The 20,993-nt window shown below is 41.2% G+C and overlaps 1 protein-coding gene across 8 annotated transcripts in view; it reads right to left on the reverse strand.

Annotated features, from left to right (window-relative positions):
- Ark2n (arkadia (RNF111) N-terminal like PKA signaling regulator 2N) overlaps window positions 1-19,436 on the reverse strand; it is an 86,624-nt gene extending 67,188 nt beyond the window's left edge. For 4 of the 8 annotated variants that reach the window (XR_012447039.1, XM_020183200.2, XM_020183199.2 and 1 more), the window contains exon 1: window positions 18,659-18,968. The gene's annotated coding sequence lies outside the window, so the exon portion shown is untranslated. Of the gene's footprint in view, window positions 1-15,462; window positions 18,474-18,658; window positions 18,969-19,263 lie in introns of those variants that run through there. The other 4 variants (XM_020183206.2, XM_020183203.2, XM_020183208.2 and 1 more) reach the window with 3 other exon arrangements.
- Window positions 19,437-20,993: the final 1,557 nt, after the last annotated feature.

Below are 20,993 nucleotides of genomic sequence, written 5' to 3' on the forward strand. Positions count from 1 at the left end.
AACTGTGAAAGACTCTAGAACAGTTTATGGAGGAAGCTGTTTCGGCTGTTTTGAGATGATGGTTCATGCTGTGACACAGCTTGCAAATAAGAGGGCAAAGCAGTTGTTGCAATGGACCCTTGTACTAAAGCTCTGTCAATGTTGCCAACTGTAATAGCTGACAATGTAGGTTATGACAGTGCACATTTAACGACACAGCTCTGAGCTTCTCAGTAAAGGCAATACAACAACTGGGCTGAATATAAGGGAATATGACATTGGACATATGGCAACAGTGGATTTAACAGGAAGTTTCTGCATAAATTCCTGAATTCAAACCCCAGTCTCACAAAAAAAAATTTCCATATAAAGCAACAACTTCTTTTTGTTTGTTTGGTTTTTGGTTTTTTGGTAGTACTAGGGTTTGAACTTAGGGTCTCAAGCTAGCCAGCCAGGTGATCTACCACTTGAGCCACTCCGCCAACCCTTTTTTGTGTTAGGTATTTTCGAGATAGGATCTCTCAAATTATTTGCCCAGTCTGACCACAAACTTCCTGATCTCTATCTCTCAAGTAGTATAGGTTTAGAGGTATGAGCCACCAACGCCTGGCTGGCTGGCAATGACTTCTTATGAGTGTAACTGAAGCAGATGATTCTACCAGTAGACGTCATCAAAAGAGCACCAAAGAAACATCACCACCCTTACCAAGCATCCCCAAATGCTGCTGATCACTGGATCAGTTTATAACAAAGCTGTGTTTAAAAGACTTGATCTTCTTAAAAGAAAAGACTGACCAGGCATCAGTGGCTCAGGCCTATAATCCTAGCTACTTGGAAGGCTGAGATAGGGAGGACGCAGGGGTAGCAGATTGCAGGATCCCATATTCAAAATAATCAGAGCATGGGAGGGGGCCATGGGGTTGTCCAAATAATGTATACACATGTAAGTAAATATAAAAATGATAAAATAAAATTTAAAAAAATAACCAGAGCAAAATGGACTGAAGAGGTATGGCTTAAGTGGTAGAGTGCCTATTTTCCAAGCATGAAGTCCTGAGTTTAACACCCCAAAAAATAATATTCTTAAGTTTGGACACTTAAATGGCCACTTTTTTTCCCCAAGACAGGGTCTCATGTAGCCCAGACTAGCCTTGGCCTTCCAAGGGATGAGATTACAAGCCTGTGCAACCATGTCCAGCTTTGACCTTCTGTTTTAACATGGGTCTAATTTATTTGCCAGTTCATTTTCCATAAAACTCAGTTGATTTAAAAGTGCATTAAAGTAAAAACTTGAACTTTAAAAAAAAATAAACGTTAAGATGGGGGTGTAGCTCAAGCAGTAGGCTACCTGTGTAGCAAACATAAGGCCAAGTTCAAATCCCAGTACTAACAAAAAAAAATTTTTTTAAAGGACCAAACAGCATTTTCAAAACTAGAAACAGAAGGAAAAACGAGCAAATTAAGCAACAGATACAGACAAAGAGCAAAGTAACAAACTGGAAAACAGATTTAAAGAAATTACCCATAATGGAGTACAAAAAGTATGAAATGGAGTTAGGCATGGTATGCAGGCTGCAACCCCAGCATTGGGAGGCAGAGAGGCAGGAGTATTGCAAGTTTGAGGCCAGCAGGGCTAAATAGTGAGTTCCAGGCCAGCCGGGGCTACACTGTGAGACCTGAGGAGCTTCAACCGTATCTGGACCTGATTTAAATGCTCTTGAACTTTGAGCGCATGTGGTAAAGGGATGACAATTCCAGGGAATCTTGGGAGTTAAATGTATCTATCCGGCATGTGGGAACCAGAAAACAGGAACTGGGTGGTTTTAAAAAATGTTCACAGGGCTGAAGATGTTAGTTCAGAAGTAGCACCTACTTGCTTAGTACCTGTGAGGCCTTGGGTTCCATCCTCAACATTAAAATAAACAAATAAATAACAAGTTAACAAAATCTTGATGATCCTCACTTCAAAAAGGGGAGGCTAATTATCTTCCCTAGTGGCTTGTCTCTACTAGAAGATGGTAGGAGTAATGTTCTATAATTTCCATGGTGAGGTAATAAAGATAGTTAGTTACTACCCAGCTCATGCCTCTTCTCTCTCCTACGATTGTTCCCTCTGGGATCTGGGTCAAGCCAGCCATGATTCCTTAAGGATACTCAATCAGCCCTGGAAGAGTCCCACATGGAAAGAATTGAGGCTTCCATTAAAAGCCAGTTTTTGCCAACCATGTGTGTGAGTCACCTTGCAAAAAGATCCTCCAGCATTTAGACAGTGGAAACTGCAGCTGACTTGACAGCAACCCCATGATAAAGTTAGAACTGGCCAACTAACTATTTCTAATACCTGATCCTTAGACACTGTAAGAAATAAATCTTTATTGTTAAAATTATTCCATTTGGGCTGAGGATTATAACTCAGTGGTACGGCACTTGCCTGGCACACATAAGGCCCTGAGTTAAATTCTCAGCACCACAAAAAAAGGAAAAAATTATCCCATTAGATTTAGGGACAGTTTTTACGGAACATCAGATATTACAACCAAGTAGTATTGTATTAGAAATGAAAACCTTAGACTTATCATTCAAAACTCCAATCTTACACTGACAACTATCTCTAAACAATTCTATCTAGGTTTTCAGAACATTTTAATTATTTTGATTAATTACTGCTCATAGCTAACCTGAAATGAATAATCCTCACATCTAAGAAAAGAATATGAGCTGAGTACCCCATGGCTCACACCTGTAATCCTAGCTACTCGGAAGTCAGAGATCAAGAAGAACTCAGTTCAAAGGCAGCCCAGGCAAATAGTTCACAAAACCCTATCCTGAAAATACTCAACACACACACAAAAAAAGGACTGGTGGAGTGGCTCAAAAGGTAGACTGCCTGGCTAGCAAGCTTGAGGCTCTGAGTTCAAACCCAGTATCGCCAAAACAAACAAACAAAGAAAAGTGATGTCAATGGCCAAGATATTTTAAAAAGATTTTTAGCATACTTTCTGAATTTCCAACCTGCTTCTTACCCTAAGACTGGGCCATGCTACACATCTACCCTCCTTTAACCAAACATGAAAGTTGTGAATGTCTGGACCTTTTATTTATTTATTTTGTGGCACTGGGGTTTAAACTCAGGACTTTGTACTTGCCAAGAAGGCACTTTACTGCTTGAGGTACAACTCCAGTCCATTTTGCTCTGGTTATTTTGGAGATGGGGGTCTTTCAAACTATTTGCCTGGGCTGGCCTAGAATCACAATCCTCTGATCTCAACCTCCCAAGTAGCTAGGACTATAGATATGAGCCACAAGTGCCCAGCTTAGGTTGTACATTTTAAAGATAAGAGCTTATTTTTGTTTCTTTCAGTACTGGAGATTAAACCCAGGACCTCATCCACGATAGACAAGCACTTAAGTCTAAGCCATATCCCAGCACTTTTATTTTGAGACCAAGTCTTGCTAAGTTGCCTAGGATGGCCTCAAACGTGCTATCTACCTGTCTCGGCCTGGGATTACAGGCATATGCCACCATGCCCAGTGAGGCTTTAATTCAGACTTTTAACATTTTTTTGGCAGTGCTAAGGTTTGAACTCAGGGCTCTTTGTACCTGCATGCCTCCAGCTCAATATAGACTCTTTCAAAATAAGTTTTCCTAATGCATTTGAAGATTGATATTTAGAACTTGGTTGCCCAGAAATATACAAAAGTGCATCTTTTGTGTAAATCAAAGCACATCTATAGTTCAAATATAATAAACAAGTCAGGTGTGGTAGTATACACCTGTGGTCCCAGCTGCTTGGGAGGTAGGAGGATCATGGTTAGAGGCCAGCCAATGAAAAGTTAGCTCAAGACTCTATCTGAAAAACTAAAAGTAAAAACGACTGGGGGCATGCATTAAGTGATACAGTGCTTGCTAGGCCCTGAGGTTAATCCCCACTACCACAAAATAAAAAGGTAAACAAGACTGCTCCCTAGATCTATAATTTCTCTATATAGGTTTCCAATTAAAATAAAATATGAAGTGCTGGGGATATGGCTCAGTAGAGTCACATGTGCAAGGCCCTGGGTTCAATTCCCAACACCATCAAAAAGTAGTAATAAGGGAGAAGGGGGGAGAAATGACCCAAACATTGTATGCACATATGAATAAAAAAAAAAAGTAGTAATAAAATCTGAGGTTATTTTTATGGCCTTTAACGTGTGTACTGCTCAAATCTCATTTTCAGCATTCTTTTCCCTCAGGAGGCTCCAGACTGATCCTTCAACATACCATGATCTTTTCTAACTTGGGGTTTTACACTTTACTACTCCCACTGCCAGGAAAACTCTCGTTACCTCTTTCTGAGCCTGGATCTTTATTTTTCCAATCCCAACTCAAATTCGTCTTAAAAAAGTGTCTTAGACCATTTGGGTTACTACTACAAAATATCACAGACTGGGTGGCTTAAATATCAGAAATCTATTTCTTACAGTCTTGGAGGCTGGTAAATTCAAGATCAAAGCTCTGGCAGATTTGGTGTCTGTTGAGGGTCTGCTTCCTGGTTCACAGCTTATTCTCACTGCATCCTCACACAGTAGAAGGATGAAGGACTCTCTCTGGTTTCTTTTATAGGACACTCACTAGTCCTGTTCATCCTGTTCATTCTTATTTTCTTTTTTGCTGGGGGGGGGGGAGGCGGGGGGCGGTCTGTACTAGGGTTTGAACTCAGGGCCTCACACTTCCTAGGCAGGCACTCTACTACTTGAGCCATTCTGCCTTTTTGTGTTGGGTATTTTCCAGATAGGGTCTCACAAACTGTTTGTCCAGGGCTAGCTTCAAACCACAATCTTCCTGATCTCTGCCTCCTGAGTAGCTAGGATTATAGGTGTGAGCCACCAGTGCCCAGTTAGTCCTGTTCAGAGCCCTCATGAACTACCCCAAAACTCCCACCTTTCTAATACTACCACCTGGGGAGTCAGGATTTCTACATATAAATTTGGGGAAAACAAATATTCAGACCATAACAAAAGGCCTTACTTGCCAGGCATTGTATGGCACATGCCTATAATCCTAGCTACTTGGGAGGCTGAGATTGGGAGAATCAAGATTGAGAGAATCAAGGTTCAAGGCCAGACTAGACAAATAGTTCTCAAGACCTCTTCTACAAAATAACCACAGTAAAACTGGACTGGCAGTGTGGCTCAAGTAGTAAAACTCTGCTTTGCAAGTGTAAAGCCCTGAGTTCAAATCCCGGTGTCACCAAAAAAATAACAGAACAAAAGGCCTTCCCTAAAAGCTTTGACTGCCTCCTCTCACTAGAAACTCCATTATTCTTTATTTATTAAAAACAACACAAGTAGCTGGGCGCTGGTGGCTCACGCCTATAATCCTAGCTACTCAGGAGGCAGAGATGGATCTTGGTTCAAAGCCAGGCCAGGCAAATAGTTCGAGACCTTATGTTGAAAACACCTAAAAGGGCTGGTGGAGTGGCTCAAAGTGAAGGTCCTGAGTTCAAGCCCCAGTACTACAAAAAAAAAAAAAAAAAAAAGTTCAGGAGGTTGAAAGAGGAGGATGGAGTTTCAAGGCCAGCCTAAGCTAGCTGGCAACAACCTATCTCAAAACAAAAAAGTGTCTGAAATTACTGAGTGTGTTCATCTTGTCTGCTTCAAGGAGGCAGGGACTTAAATTGATTACTCAACTGCAGCACCTAGCACATGGCAGGACCTGGGTTTGATACTAGTACCACCAAAAACAAACAAAAAAACCATACTGAACAAAAGACATTTTGCTAGGTCCTCTGGATATGAAGCACCATACATTTGTTTTTTGTTGTTGTTTATGTTTTCGTTGAAATAAAATCTTTTTTTTTTCCCTGATACTGAAGTTTGAACTCAGGGCCTACACCTTGAACCATTCCACCAGCCCGTTTTTTGTGATGGATTTTTTCGAGATAGGGTCTCACAAACTATTTGCCCCTGCTGGCTTCAAAGGCCAATCCTCCTGATCTCTGCCTTCTGAGTAGCCACCAGCGCTCGGCTACAATAGAATCTTATGGACATTTTGATTTTTTAAAAATTAAGGTGGCATTTTTAAAATGCTACATATTTGTTCTATATATTCATGTTATAGGTTCTCAACCATTTAAAAAATTTAAGGACAAACTCTGTTACAAGTGAACAGTGACCCTTTACTTCAGCATTGACTTTACCTACAAATATATCATTAACATATAACTTCTGGATAGACATAATGCTACAAGGCTTTGTAACAAATTAGTTTTTTTTAAATAGCAGCTATAAGAGATGCAAATAATATGTCACATGCTTAGATCTATAGTTCAATCAGTACAAACTTCTAATGTTTAAACAAATACTAAGCCACTTCATAAATGTAAGTGCTACTAATTTGATAACTTTTCCTAAAAAGGAAACATCCATTCTTTCAATTGATTTTATAAAAACCACACAAGCATCATTCCTTTCATATCTTTAATATTATATCTGAACATAGTTTTCATACTACACTTACTTAAAATTATGCCTAAGGCATGCCAAAGAGTTAACCAATAAAAGGAAAACTGCTATATAGGAGGGGAAAAGAATTAGTTATAGGAGAATTATAAGAGAATTGAAAGAGAATTACAGTTTAGTCTCACAGCAGTGTAGTTTAAGGAAATTTTTTAAGGTTTTGTTTTGTTTTTTTTTTTAAATACACTTAGCTTTAAAACCTAAAAACTGTTAGCTGGCTTACAGTATGCATTCAACCACATAAGTTTATTACTGAATCCATGATTCTAAAATGATATACTATCCTAGCACCAAAACTCAAGGCAAATGGACTACTTCTGTCCTGTTGTAAAAACACATGCTTCTAATATGGATGGGAAGAAGAAAAAAAAAAAGTCATGAGATCACAAACAAGAATATAAGTCCAGGAAAACAGAAGTTTCTACCACCAAGACAGTTATGATATAAAACAGACTATAACTTGCATCTACTGCTAACTCATTTTTTAAAGGTAGTTACCTCCCTAATAGTTGAGAACCAAGATTCATTCAAAATCCATAATAATCAGGCATGGATGGGTCCTTAAAATCACTTTCTTAAGTTATTTTGCCTTAGCTAAACTTAGCCTACTCTATTCCTGGATGCTTTAAAAAAGAGAAGGTGGGGGAGACGTTACAAGTTAAGATGTTCTGAAATTTTGCTTAGTTTTGTTTTCTCATAAATAAGAACAGAGGACAGAGAACTTGCAGACTGGAAACGAGACAAATTGCAACACATGAAGATAAAACTATAATGAAGGAGGCTTTCAAACAGTTTTGTGTACCTACTTCCTGCTGATTTTGACAACTGTCACAAAAAGATTTAAAAGTTACTCCCAACCCTCAGGAGGAAGAGCCAGGGAGAAGGCAGAGTGCCTGCCTGCAGGTGTGAGGCCCTGAGTTCAAACTCTACTACTGTTAAAAAAAAAAAACAAGAAAAAAAAAGAGGAGAGTACACAAGAGGCAGAGCCATCTCTGACTGGTGAAGTAGCTCAAGTGGTAGAGCACCTGCTTTGCAAGCACAAAGCCCCACGTTCAAAACCCCAGTCCCACCAAAAAAAAAAAAAAAAAAATTGGGGGGCTGGTGGAGTAACTCAAATGGTAGAGCACGTGCCTAGCAAGCATGAGGCCCTGAGTTCAAATCCCAGTATCACCACCAACAAAAAAACAACCAGGCTGGGTACCTGGAAGAATACCTGCCTAGCAAACAAAAGGCCGTGTTCAAATTGCAGCACAACCAAAAGGAAAAAAAAACACCAAGCCAACAACGGTAAAAACAGATATTTCACAGGACTGAGATTGCAACTCAGTGCAGGGATGCAACTTAGGGGTAGAGTGCTTGCCTAGCATGAGCGAGGTCCTGGGTTTGATCTCCAGCACTGATGATAAATAAATAAATAAATAAATAAATAAGTCATTTCACAGTATTTGACACATTAGCTAGCAGAACAGAGTACTGTAAGCCAGGCATGTTGGCACATGCCTATAATCCAAGCACTCAGGAGGCATAAGTATGAGGATCTGAGTTCAAGACCCAGCTGAAATTTCAACCCCCAGCAAAGAAACAAAAAAATTAGAAACTAATAATAATTACCTGATTTTTCTGACTGTGACATATAAAACATTGCTGTAAAGGGATGATTTTTAAGCAAACAAAAACATGTACCTTTCTTTTTCTCTTGGCTTTCAGCACTGACTTTTTTCATGCTTTTTTTCTGCTGTTACCTAGCTCCCAGATACAGCTGATGCCAACAATTTCTGAAACCTGAAAAGCCTAGCCACTCTCCAGGTGCTCAGTAATTCCCTGGCAGACAAGAGCTACACCAAGAGGTATATGCCATCACAAGCAGATGTGGCAGTATTTAAAGCCCTCATCACCCATCTGCTGGCTTGTGTCATGCCCTAAGTTGGTAAAATCAAATTAGTTTTATAAAAAGAAAAGGCCAGCCTGCCAAAGTAAAGAAAGCTTTGGGCAAGTATGACTTGCAATAGGTAAGTCACCACAGGAAGTGGAGCTACGGATAGTAAAGATGATGATGACATTGATCTCTTTGGAGCTCATGAGGAAAAGAGAAGAGATGCAAGAGGCTAAGGAAAGAACACCTTGCATGGTCTGAGTCAAAGAAAGCCAAATCTATATTTGTTGCCAAGTCTTCTAACTTATTAGATGTGAAACCTTGGGATAATGAGACAGATAGCAAAATTAGGAATGTGTCAGAAGCAGTCATACAGACAGCTTTGTCTGGAGTTCCTCTAATCTTCTTCTGGTGGTATAGGGAATTTTAAAATTTCAAATACAATGTATAGCCAGGCACCAGTGGCTCACACCTGTAATCCTAGCTACTCAGAAGGCAGAGATCAGGAGGATCGTGGCTCAAAGCCAGCCTGGGCAAATGGTTCTTAAGACCCTATCTCAAAAGTACCCAGCACAAAACAGAGCTACTGGACTGGTTCAAGTGGTAGAGCACCTGCCTAGGAAACGTTAGGCCCTAAGTTCAAATCCCAATACCACGCACATAAAAAATACAATGTGTAGTTGAAGATGTTAAAGTTGGTCATATATGCTGGAAGGCCAGATCACTGCTTTTGAGGGTGTGGATGCTTTCAACAAGACCTCAATCCTATCCTGGATCACCACACTTAAACAAAAGCTTGAAAGATTAACATCACAAAAACACAAATACAATAACTGAAGAAATCAAAGTCTAAGAAATCAAGTTAACTTTATATGTGGGGGAGGGGGGAAAATAAATAGCACATTATTAGAAAGGCAATTTTTTAAAAAATAGGTTATTTTTATAAATGGTTTTTACTCATTTCCTCAGCCCCACTCTTCTACAATCTCCCATAAAAATAAGGATCATGTTACTCATCTTCAGTTTACTCACAGTTCCTAATACATACTTTTTTTTTTTTTTTTTTGGTGGGACTGGGGTTTGAACTCAGGATTTCACACTTCTAAAGCAGGCTCTCTACCACTCAAGCCACACCTCCCATCCATTTTGCTCTGGTTACTTTAGAGATGGGGTCTCAAGAATTGTTTGCCCAGGGTTGGCCTAAAACATCAATCCTCCTGATCTCAGCCTCCTAAGTACCTAGGATTTATAGGTGACAGCCACCCATGCCGAACTAACCTATTCTTTTTATTTCTTTTTTAGTCTTTTGTTTTTTTTGGATTAACCAATTCTTAATAAATGCCTGTTGAAGACAAGCATGGTAGTACACTCTATAATCCCAGCACATGGGTGAATAGGGAGGATCATTTCAGCCTATAAGTTCAAGACAGAAGTTGGCAACATAGTAAGACCTGGTCTCAAAAAATAAATTTAAAAAATATCAGTTGAATTGATTAGCTTATTCTACTTTAAAAAAATCACTAAGATCAGCAGGTGGTGTGGCTCAGGTAGTAGAATGCCTGCCTGGCAAATGTAAGGCAAGGCCCTGAATTCAAACCCCAGTGTAACAAAACAAACAAACAAACAAAAATCATTAAGACCAATAATGAAGTAACCTGTTTGCTTAACAGTACTATTCACCTGTATATAAAGATTTCATTGCACAGACACAACATGATTTCTCTGAGTAATTTTATAAATTTTATTTTCAAAATAAAAGAAATTTATAAGAAAAAAATGACGTAACTACTAATAGCCTAGGAAAGCTGTTTCCTTATATTTAGAATACTATATATAAAATGACTATGTATTTATGTACAAAAGATACAAAATCAGATACCATAAAACTAAGTATCTTAAGCCACAAAATAGGGTAAAAAACAATCTTAATTGAAGGTTCTTACCCTGAGGTATTCAGTTCTAGATTGCCTTATAATCATGACATTCCTGAATCTTTTGAAACAGGTTAAAAAAAAAAATACCTCTTTTCTAATATCTATATAAACACTAGCTTACTTATATGACAATAGTACACACCAATACCTCTAAACAATTTTGTTTTCCAAGGACATCTTATAGCCATATGTCAGGATTTGGGGTTAGTTTTTCCACTGAGAAGTTATAGGATGAATAATGTGGACAGTATGGAACACCTACAGAATTACAATGTAGTGGAAACGGCTCTTTTCTGCACAGCAGCTCTTCCTTTTTCCTTCCCTTCTCTTAATGCTCAAGCTCAGAAGGAAGACACTGAAGAGGCTATAAACAAAACAGCACAAAAGACTCACAGTAAATAAAAGACATTCAGAAGCTAGAGGAGTGGGTTAAGTGGTAGGGCACTAGAAGGCCCTGAATTCAAACCCCAGGACCATAAACAAAACAAAACAACCCACAAAAAAACAAAGACATTCAGAAAGATGTGAAGAATTATGAGTGAATAATTAATTATGGACCTGGCAATGATCACCAACAGCTGCTAATATCAAAGATGGAATCAAACTTCCGTACCTCCTGAAGCAAACACTCATCATCTATAACATTCCTGAACACACAAAAAAGGAAAAAATGTGCATCACAGAAAACGAACCTAGCAAGCCTCTAAATTAAGACCAATTATCAAGAAACCCAAAAAACAGAGGGACATGCTTACCACCGCTTACAGGAATATATCTAGTAAATTCAGACTGAATGAAAACTCTTGTTTGGGGAGAGGGGGGAGGAGGGTGGGGGGAAGAGATGACCCAAACAATGTATGCACATGTGAATAAATGAATAATTAAAAAAAAAAAGAGAACTCTTGTTCATAAATAATGTTCAGAGAAAAAGTAATGGAAGCAGAATGTGTAGATTACAAAACAATAAACAGACCTTATTTAGTCCCTGATCTAAGTAACTATAGAAACACATTTATGAAATAATGAAAAACTCTGAATACTACCATATGACATTAATAATTATTACTAACTATTCCTCAATGTGATTAATAGCTGTTTGGTTTTCTTCAAGGGTGAGCTGACTGAGAAATGAGTAGTAAAGGGTTAGAGTACAGAAAAGGAACAGTAAAATTAATAAAGCTGATGGATTCCTCTATGACATGCTGGATCTGGCCTACCCGGAACTGAAATATAAATTATGAGACTGCAACCATGAGAGCAGATTTGCTTGCTTGTTGTCAATCTTTTATCCATTGATATAATCTCTATAAATAGGCCAAGAGTGATAATGGCTGCTCAAGTCACTTCATATTGCAGATACTACAACTTCTGGCATGTACCTGGTCCCACACCAAGGCTGTAAATAAACTAGCATCAAGTAAGAAGTCAAGGAAGTTACCAAATGCAAAAACTGGACTGTGGCTAATGAGACTCTAAAGTACTTACTCAAAAGCACCACTAATGTTAATCAAGAATAATTTAAGCACAGGCGCTTGTAATCCTAACTACTTGGGAGGCCAAGATCAGGAGAAATGCAGTTCAAGGCCACCAGCCCAGGCAAATAGCTCTCCAGACCCCATCTCCAAAATAACTAGAGTAAAATGGACAAGTGGCAGAGCACCTGGTTTGCAAGACTGAAGCCTTGAGTTCAAACTCCAGTCCCACCAAAAAAAAAAAAAAAGAAGAAGAATTTAAGATTAGGTTATAAATTTCTTCAACATATCTACTCTGGCCATTTTCTCTCCCTCTCTTTGAGAAGACAATTCACATAAAGACGGGTTACTACATATGCTGGGACCTGAGGTCCCCAAGAAAAATGCTATCAAAAATCTATCCACTATTCGTACACTGAGGATTAATAGCAAATTGTTTAGCAGATTATAGCAGAAAAAATTAGGAAACACTTGATGACAAAATGTTGACTTAAGAGTATTCTTCTCAGATTGGGGCATGGATCAAGTGGTAGAGCGCCTGCCTAGCAACATTGAGGCTCTGAGTTCAAATCCCAGAACCAACCAAGAAAGGAAAGAAGTGATTTTTTTTGTTTTGTTTTTGTGTTACTGGAGTTTGAACTCAGGACTCTGCCCTTGCTAGACAGGTACTTTACCATTTGAGCCACACCTCCAGCCCAGAGGTATTTTTTTAATACAGAAAGGAAAACAGTCCTGTTATCCTAAAGTTTATAGCCCACACCCAACTTCCCTATCCCCAACAATACCTTACTCTAATTATAAGGCAACTAACAAAATGCTGACTCTAGACATCATGAAGACCAGACAAATCAAGTTTAAAAAAAAAAAAAACAGCAACTTCTTATACTGGTGATCAGTATCTTGTTTCTCTAAAGTTAACAAAAACTTAATTTCTAAATTACCTAAGCACAATTCTAGTTAATACAAATTGTTAGCAATAGCTATTATAAGTAAATGTCTCAAATCTAATTTTGTTGCCCTATGAACAACAATCTGAACTTATTTACCAACACATGGACTTGAATTTTGGGTAGAGGAAAAAGCCTTTTATAAATGAACTGGCAGTACAAAAATGAACATGCAAGGTTCCAGTTATTTTCTTTTAAGCTTAGAGACCCATTTAGGAAAATACTATCTTACTTAAAATGACTTTACAAAGGAAAAGAGTGGCTCCACACTACAAATGTTTTGTTATACAGTACTTTTTCCCCTACAGCATACCTTCTATTCTTCACATCCTAGAGCAGTTAGGAAACTCAGAAATCATCTGATACACTTGGGTAGCAATTTTCTTTTTAATCTATGTACTCATCATCACCTGGCATTTGAGCACTCAGTAAATGGGTTTTAATTTAACCAGCTAGAAATACATCATACATACACACAAAGTAAGGTCTGCTTATAGATTTCCATTTGAGTCCCTCCACCACCCCTTTTCTGTGATGGTTTTTTTCGAGATAAGGTCTCATGAACTATTTGCCCAGGCTGGCTTCAAACCATGATCCTTCTGATCTCTGCCTCTTAAATAGCTAGGATTACAGATGTGAGCTACTGGTGCCTGGCTTGGGGGAACGGGGGATTTTGAACTCAGGCCCTGGCACTTGCTAGGCAGACGCTCTACTACTTGAGCCACACCCCAGCCCTTTTTGCTTTAGTTATTTTTCTTTCTTTAAGTTATCTTTCTAATAAGGTCTCAAGTCTATGGCTGGCCTTGAACCATGATCATCCTAATCTCTACCTCCTGAGTACAATGGATTACAAGCACTAGCCATAAGCCTCACTAGATTTCCACCTTTCATTAATCTTCACTTAACCAGACAATACTAAAAAAACAGGTAGATTCTGAAATTAAATAAAGCCAAGTTAGTACCTTAGGGATTTATACCATCTATGTATTGACTATTTCCCTTGTGGGGTTTTTTTTCCCCCCAGTGCTGGGGACTGAATTCAAGGCAAGCACTCTTCCACTGAGCTAAATCCCCACTCCCCACTCCTCACTTAATAGAATGAGGTTCCTTACTTTGAATAAAGACATAAAAGAGAATACAAACAAAACTTAAATTTGTAAATTAAAGCCACAAATCCTGCGTAAGACCACAATCACATCTGACTAATGCTATTTTATTGAGTCACTTGGCTATTTTACAGTATTTTTAAACCATGTTTAGTATTCCCAGCCACTACTAGTATGTTCCAGCACATCTGTATGATACATGTAACATACATTTCCACTCCTGACAAGTCAGACAGGAATATAGAAGAGAATAAAAACAAGCAAGATACCTTTTAGCGTCTCCCTGCTCCTTCCTTTTACCACAGGACTCTGTAGGCTGAGTGTGAAAACTGCCTGAACATCAATCCCATTCTTCTGAGAGAAGCTGCCCACACAAGAAGCACTGCTTCTTTCTCTTAAGTTCAATAGTAAGCGTTCTGGCCTGGTGCCAGTGGCTCACACTGAGATGAGGAGGATCGTGGTTCCAAGCCAGTCTGCCAGCCTGGGCAAATAATTTTCAAGACCCTATTTTGAAAACACCCATCACCCATCATCCATCACCCACACCCACACCCACACCCACACACAAAAAGGGCTAGGGGAGTATAGGCCATGAGTTCAAAGCCCCAGTACCACCACCACCATCATCATCAAAAAAAAAGATTTCTGAAAAAATAAGGAAAGCAGGTACAATTAAAAATAAAGGCTAAGAGGATTTAGAAAAACAGGTGGGGTGTCACACGGATGGTGAACTTGAGGCCAGCCAGGGCTACCTAGTGAGTTCCAGGCCAGCATAGCCTATGAATCAAGATCCAGCCCCAAAAACCAAAAGAGCCAGAGGCTGGTGGCTCATGCCTGTAATCAGGAGACAGAGATCAGGAGAATAGCAGCTCAAACCAGCCCAGGCAAATAGTTAGAGTCCCTATCTCAAAAACCCATTACAAAAAAAGGGGCTGGCATAGTAGTTCAAGTGGTAAGAGCACCTGCCTACCTGCTCTGAGTTCAAACCCCAGTACCACAAAAAAAAAAAAAAAAAGCATTTCAGTCAAATTCAAATTCAAGAGAACTAAAGAAAAATAACTATGAAATTTCTTTAACCTGGTGATAAAATATCAAGTTAAAATAAAACAGTGCTGAGGTGTATCTCAGTGGTTAAAGTGCTTACCTAGCTAATTCGCAAAGTCCTGTATTCTATCCCTGTCACTGAAAAATAAGTAAATAAACAAGGACAATACCATTTCTACTTATTCAATTTTTAGGATTAGTAAAGAAAAATCTTTTTAAAGAATTCTCATCTCTCCAGATGCCAGTGGCTCATGCCAGTAATCCCATCTACTTGGAAGGCTGAGATCAGGAGGATAGAAGTTTGAAGCCAGCCTAGGCAAATAGTTCTCAACCCCCCATCTCCAAAATAGAGCAAAATGGATTGGAGGTGTGACTCAGGCAGTAGAGTACCTGCCTGAGTCAAACCCCAGAGTTCAAACTCCAGCCCCCACCAAAATAAATAAATAAAAGAAAATCCACAGCCATTAGCAGAGTGACATACCTTCAAAATTTGGCCCTACTTGGGAAAGAAAAACTCAAGGCACTGGCCCACAGACCATTCAAGAGCTTGACATTGATGACTTCCTTAGGCTGTTTCCTAGTGGGGAGGCTTATCTAGAAATTCACCTCAAAACTCAGGTTCCAATGCTGAAGTTCCTTGAGCACCTGGGCCTTGTAGATCTTATTATCCACCACAGCTCCTGCAACTCCAGTACTGCTGGCACACAGCTGACAATCGACAAATTAGGGCAGTGAGAATAAAGAGGTTCCACATGAATATTTTGTCTTCTGTGCTTTCTCAATAGCTTTTATCTCTTCTATAGGCTCAGCTTTTTATTCATATATCTATTTCATCTTGCCTACCTAATTATAGCTAAGCAAGAAACTTTTTTGGCCCCAAACTCTTTCTTATACTGAAACCAGTATACTTAAGAGAACACACATTAACAATACATTTTTAACCTTTACAGGTGTTGTCAAGAAGTCAGTACTATATACCTTATATACTATTTTCATTTTCCTAGTTACATGAAGGAAATGAGAAAGGCCTAAGATAATTTATCAAAGTTACCAAATTAAGGTTTGGGTATCTAGTACATACCAGTTCCAAACAAGGTGGAAAAAAATACTCAAATTGTCTATGCATCAAATCTTACTTATGCACATGTCAGAACAAAACCATAAGACTGGAGATCACAGAAAAACAACTTGAATAATGAGTAACTATACAAGCTCACAGAAGTCACTAGTCATACAGTAAAGAGATTTAAAGTACCAAGTCAGATAAACATTAAAAGCAAAACACCTTTGAAGGCTGGCAGAGTGGCTCAAGTGGTAAGAGCACCTGCTAGCAAGTTGTGTGGCCCTGAGTTCAAATCCCAGTGGTAGAAAAAAAAAAAACAACCACCCTGTGAGAGACATACATTGAGCAGGCAGTAGCAGAATTGCACTAAATTAGAACTGAAAGCTGAATTTATATTTAATATATATGTCTTGAATTAATCATGAATACGATAAAATAAACAGTAACATGACAGTTACTCTCACATGAATGCATGTAGGAGTAATATAAACTGAAGTAGTGAGGAACGGAACTACCCTGTGAACCTAGTATGAAGCTAACAATTTGGAAAGTTTCCAGCTCCAAAATTCAATCCATCCTATTTTTCACAAAAAGCTAAGGAAAAAAATTCCATTAGAAAGTCTGATTTAGGGGCTGGCATAGTGGCTCAAGTAGGTTCAACACCTGCCTACCAAGCATGGGGCCCTGAGTTCGAATCCTACACTGCCAAAAAATCTGATTTAGAGCTGAAGGTGTGGTTCAAGTGGTAGAGTGTTTGCCTAGCAATCACAAGGCCCTGAATTCAAACACCCATATGGCCATTAAAAAATAAAAAAGAAATCTGATTTATTTGATCCTTTCCGTACAAATACCTAGAGGTTTTTCTTTGCCTTTCAGACTTGAGATAAACAGATGTATACACCTATAGCATGTTGATATGAAAAACACGTGGTTTGAAATTTTAAAAATATGGTACTGAAGACTAGCAGAGGGGCTCAAGTGGTAGAGCACCTGTCTAGCAAGTGTGAGCTCGAGTTCACACAGTAACACCAAAAAGAAAAAAAAAAAAAAACAGTATTGAAAAGCATTCTAAAGGAACTTGATTTGGAAGCTTAAAAATATTTTTATTTCTCATGTAATGGAACTGCATAAAATTTCACTCCAGTTCTTTTCAAAGCAGTACACAAATTACTGCAGTCACTCTCCAGCTGGCTTTCTGAACTCAAATTTAATTCATAATTGTGTATTTACTGACTACTCACAGTGCACAAAGCACTGTGCTAGACATAGTATTGGGTATACTACTTGGGCAAAATATTGTACTTCCTACCTTAAAAAAAAGCAGGGTAATGGGCATATTACTCAGCCAAAATAGTATACTTACTTTAAAAAAGCGATTTTTGTTGTGATTTGTTTGGACATCAGATAATATCAATTGCAGGTCTTTAAAATGCTTGTTAAACCAAAAGATAGTGCTCTGATTACTGGAGAAATCCAGATTGCCAGGATCAGCAAAACTACATTAGAATGTTAATAGCCTCAATCCTTAAAATATCCCAAGAGAAGAATGGGAGCGATTCAAAGTGTTAGCCTGTGCCCAACCATACTACACAATAATGGCATAAGCAAAACTGCCACATGCATCTGTAATTAAGAGGTCTAACCTTGATACAGCATCATCAGTGGAATTTTCATGCAACTGGGTAGAAAAACTGAGAAAGTAAAAGCTCAGGCAAAAACGAAAAGCACATCTAAGCATAAACTGCTCAAGCGGTGAAACATCTAGGAAGGCCGGTACAGAGACTTTCTTTCCTTCAACCTGCGAATCTCTCTGTGATGGGACCAGGGCATTTTAAAAGGAAGAATAACTGTAATGCCAGCACGCGGGAGGCTGAGGCAGGAGGATCGCGACTTTCAGGCCACCCTGGGCTATACAGAGAATTCCAGGACTGCCCTGGCCAAACAACGAGGCCCGGGGGAGAGGAAGGGGAACGAAGGGGGCATAGTGAGAGACGTACGGTTAGGACTGGAGCTGCCGCATGAATAGCACAACACTCAAGAGATCAGTGCCATAAGAAATACAGAAAGAAACGACACTAAGAAAAAGAAGCTAAGTCTGGATCAAAAACAACAGTCTTTAACCTGGGGAACGTCAGTTTACATCCTCGTCCGCTTTTAAGGAAAGTCGACGAACTCCCTGGAAGAGGTCAGTTTTGGAGACCCATTGATCCCAGGCGTCCGCGGACCGGCGGGCACGGAAGGGCCAAGCCTGAAAAAGCCCTTTCTCGCAACTCCAAGGCGACGGCCGCCGCGGCGCTGAGGAGGCCGCGGGTCTCGGCGGCAGGGGCAGGTGTCGGCGCCAGACCCGGGCCACCGAGTCGGCGGAGCCGCCGCCTCGGCGTCCTCCCCGGCCGGGAGCCGGAAAGTTACGCGAAGCCACTACACGCGCGGCCTGGGGCTGTGGCCCCTCCAGCCTGCGCTCAGCGCCGGCGGAGGGCAACTCGGCGGGGCCGGAGGACAAGAGGGTCGCCAGCGGCGGGCAAGCGAGGGGGTCCCGGCTGCTCCTCCCCCTCGCGGGCCGCGTCTCCCGCCAAGTCGGGGAACAAACCTCCAGCTACCCCCAGCTGGGCCCGTCGTGACCCCCGCGCCCGGACGCCGCAGAGCCCTCACCCGCGGCCCGCACCCCTCCCTGGAACGCGGCCCGGGCCCCGCGGCTCGACCAGCAGCCAGGCCGCGGCCCCGCGCCCCTTCCCGCCTCACCTGAGCGCCGGGGCCGCTCCGTATCTAGCGCCCGCACCGCGCGCCCCGTCGGGGCACACGCACCGACCCCGGCCGGCACTCTCCTGGCCGCGGTGACTTGGGACGCGACGGCCACCGCCGCCTTCTCCTGCTCAGCACAAGCCCTAGCAACGAACAGAGGGGTCGCGGTCAGTGCCCGCGCCGGGGCCAAACTGAACCTCGACGCCTCCGCAGCCTTCACAGCCTCTGACACCAATTCCCTTCAGTCGTCCGCGCCGCCCCAAGAAAATGTCACCAGAGGCCGTTCCGCTCTGCGCCTCACTTCCGCCCGGAACCACAGAGTCCGCGCCGGCCGGCTAGAGGGGCTGCTGCGGCGGGGGACCTCCAGGGACTGGAGCCCGAGCCCGGGAGAAAGCCAGACAGCGCCATCTGGCGGGAAGGAATCCGCGCTCCTCCCGCTGCAGAGCGCTGGAGTCAAGGCTCCGGCTTCCCGAGCTTGTTTCCCGCGCGCGCTCCTTCAGTTCGGGCAGCTCCCTGCCAGAAATGTCTTTCCCGGAAGGGAAAAGGCAGTCAATGCCAAACAAGAAAAGGACCGAGCTCCCTTTCCCGGGCGCTGCCCCACTCACCCGCTCCCGAAGCCTTCCCGAAGGAAGCTCGCGATGTCTGAATCCTCGAGTGACTCGAGCAGGGAGTCCGCTCCCTTCTCTTCCCACTTTTCCGCCGAAGCCCCGCAGCTCGGATCAAGGAGACCGAGCTGTGCTCCTCTAGTGCAGTGGCACCAACATCCTGTTCAAGTTTCTGCACGGGAACCCGGCAGGCCTTGGAGACGAGCGCGCCACCTGCTGGTGAGACGGTCCGCAGGTGACCCCGCTCCGCCTCCGGCGCGCTTCAGACGCCCCAAATTCCACCTTTGCAGAGTCACTCCTGCGACTGGCAGCTTGCCTGTGCTGCATTTGAGTTTTGCAGGCCCATCCTCGACTTGAGGGTTGGGGTGGAGGGAACACGTGCGGAACTCGGGACTGGGGAATGGTAAGGTGGGCGCAGGGTACCTGGTAGGTAGAGAAGGAAGAGATGCTGGGGATGGCCTCACAACTCAAGATCCCTAAAACTAAAAGCTGTGTAGTGTTTTAGGGAGGGGAGGAGAAAATGTTAAAGGTCTTTAACTTTTCAAGAGCTGTTCTAGAACCTTCCCTTAGATTCTGCAAATCCCACAGCACTGGGCGCATGCTTAGTATCAGTGAGACTTAATATCAGTCTCCTGGTCCTTTAGACCAGGCCCTTCTAGCTCTCCCAGTTCACTCAGGGCTTTTTTTCTTTAATGTATTTTATTGGCATATAATAATTGTACTACAGGCCGGGTGTGGTGCCTCACGCCTGTAATCCTAGCTACTCAGGAGACAGAGATCAGAAGGATCACAGTTCAAAGCCAGCCCAGGCAACTAGTTCTCAAGACCCATCACAAAAAAAAGGGTTGGTGGAATGTCTCAAGGTGTAGGCCCTGAGTTCAAGCCCCGGTACTGCAAAATAATAATAATTGGTTTTTTTTAAAGTAGTACAATTACTAGTATTGGACAGTGACATTTCAAAATATGTACAATATGTAATGATCAGATCAAGGTAATTGGCACTTTCATCACCTTAGACATGTATCATTTCTCTGCTAGTTATTTTTAAATATATTCAGTTAATTGTTACCAGCCAGAGTTATCTTATTGGGGTATAGAACATTGGAAGTTATTTCTCCTGTCCAACTGCACCCCTCTACCTGTCAGCCATCCTCTGTCCATCTCCTCCTCCTTCATAGCTTTCCCAGGCTGTGGTAACAAATATCCTACTTTGTACACCTATGAGATCAACTTTTTTAATTTCTACATATAACTGAAAACATGAGATGTTTGTCCTTCTGTGCCTGACTTATTGCACTTAACATCATTCCATTCAAATTGTGCAAATTATAGGACTTTTCTCTTTTTCAGTACTGAATAATACTCCACTGTGTATATAGGCCACATTTACTTCATTCATCTGTCAGTGAACACTGAAGTTGATTCCATATCTTGCCTATTGTGAATAGTGCTGTAATAAATCTGCAAGTGCAGATATTTCTTTGACATACCGATTTCATTTCTTTTGGATACATACCTGTACAGTTTATTCATTTTTGCTAACTACCTACAGGCATGGGTGCAAATAAATGAATAAAGGGAGAAAATAAGATAATAATAGCTTCCCTTTCCTGAATGCTTACCAGCACTTTATTATTTCAATGGATTCATTCACTCACTTAATCCTCATAACAGCCCTATGGTATACTAATCCCAGTTTACAAAGGGGTAAGGCACTGGAATTTGGGAAA

The sequence above is a fragment of the Castor canadensis genome, chromosome 4 (assembly GCF_047511655.1).
Source record: "Castor canadensis chromosome 4, mCasCan1.hap1v2, whole genome shotgun sequence".
NCBI classification, from domain to species: domain Eukaryota; kingdom Metazoa; phylum Chordata; class Mammalia; order Rodentia; family Castoridae; genus Castor; species Castor canadensis.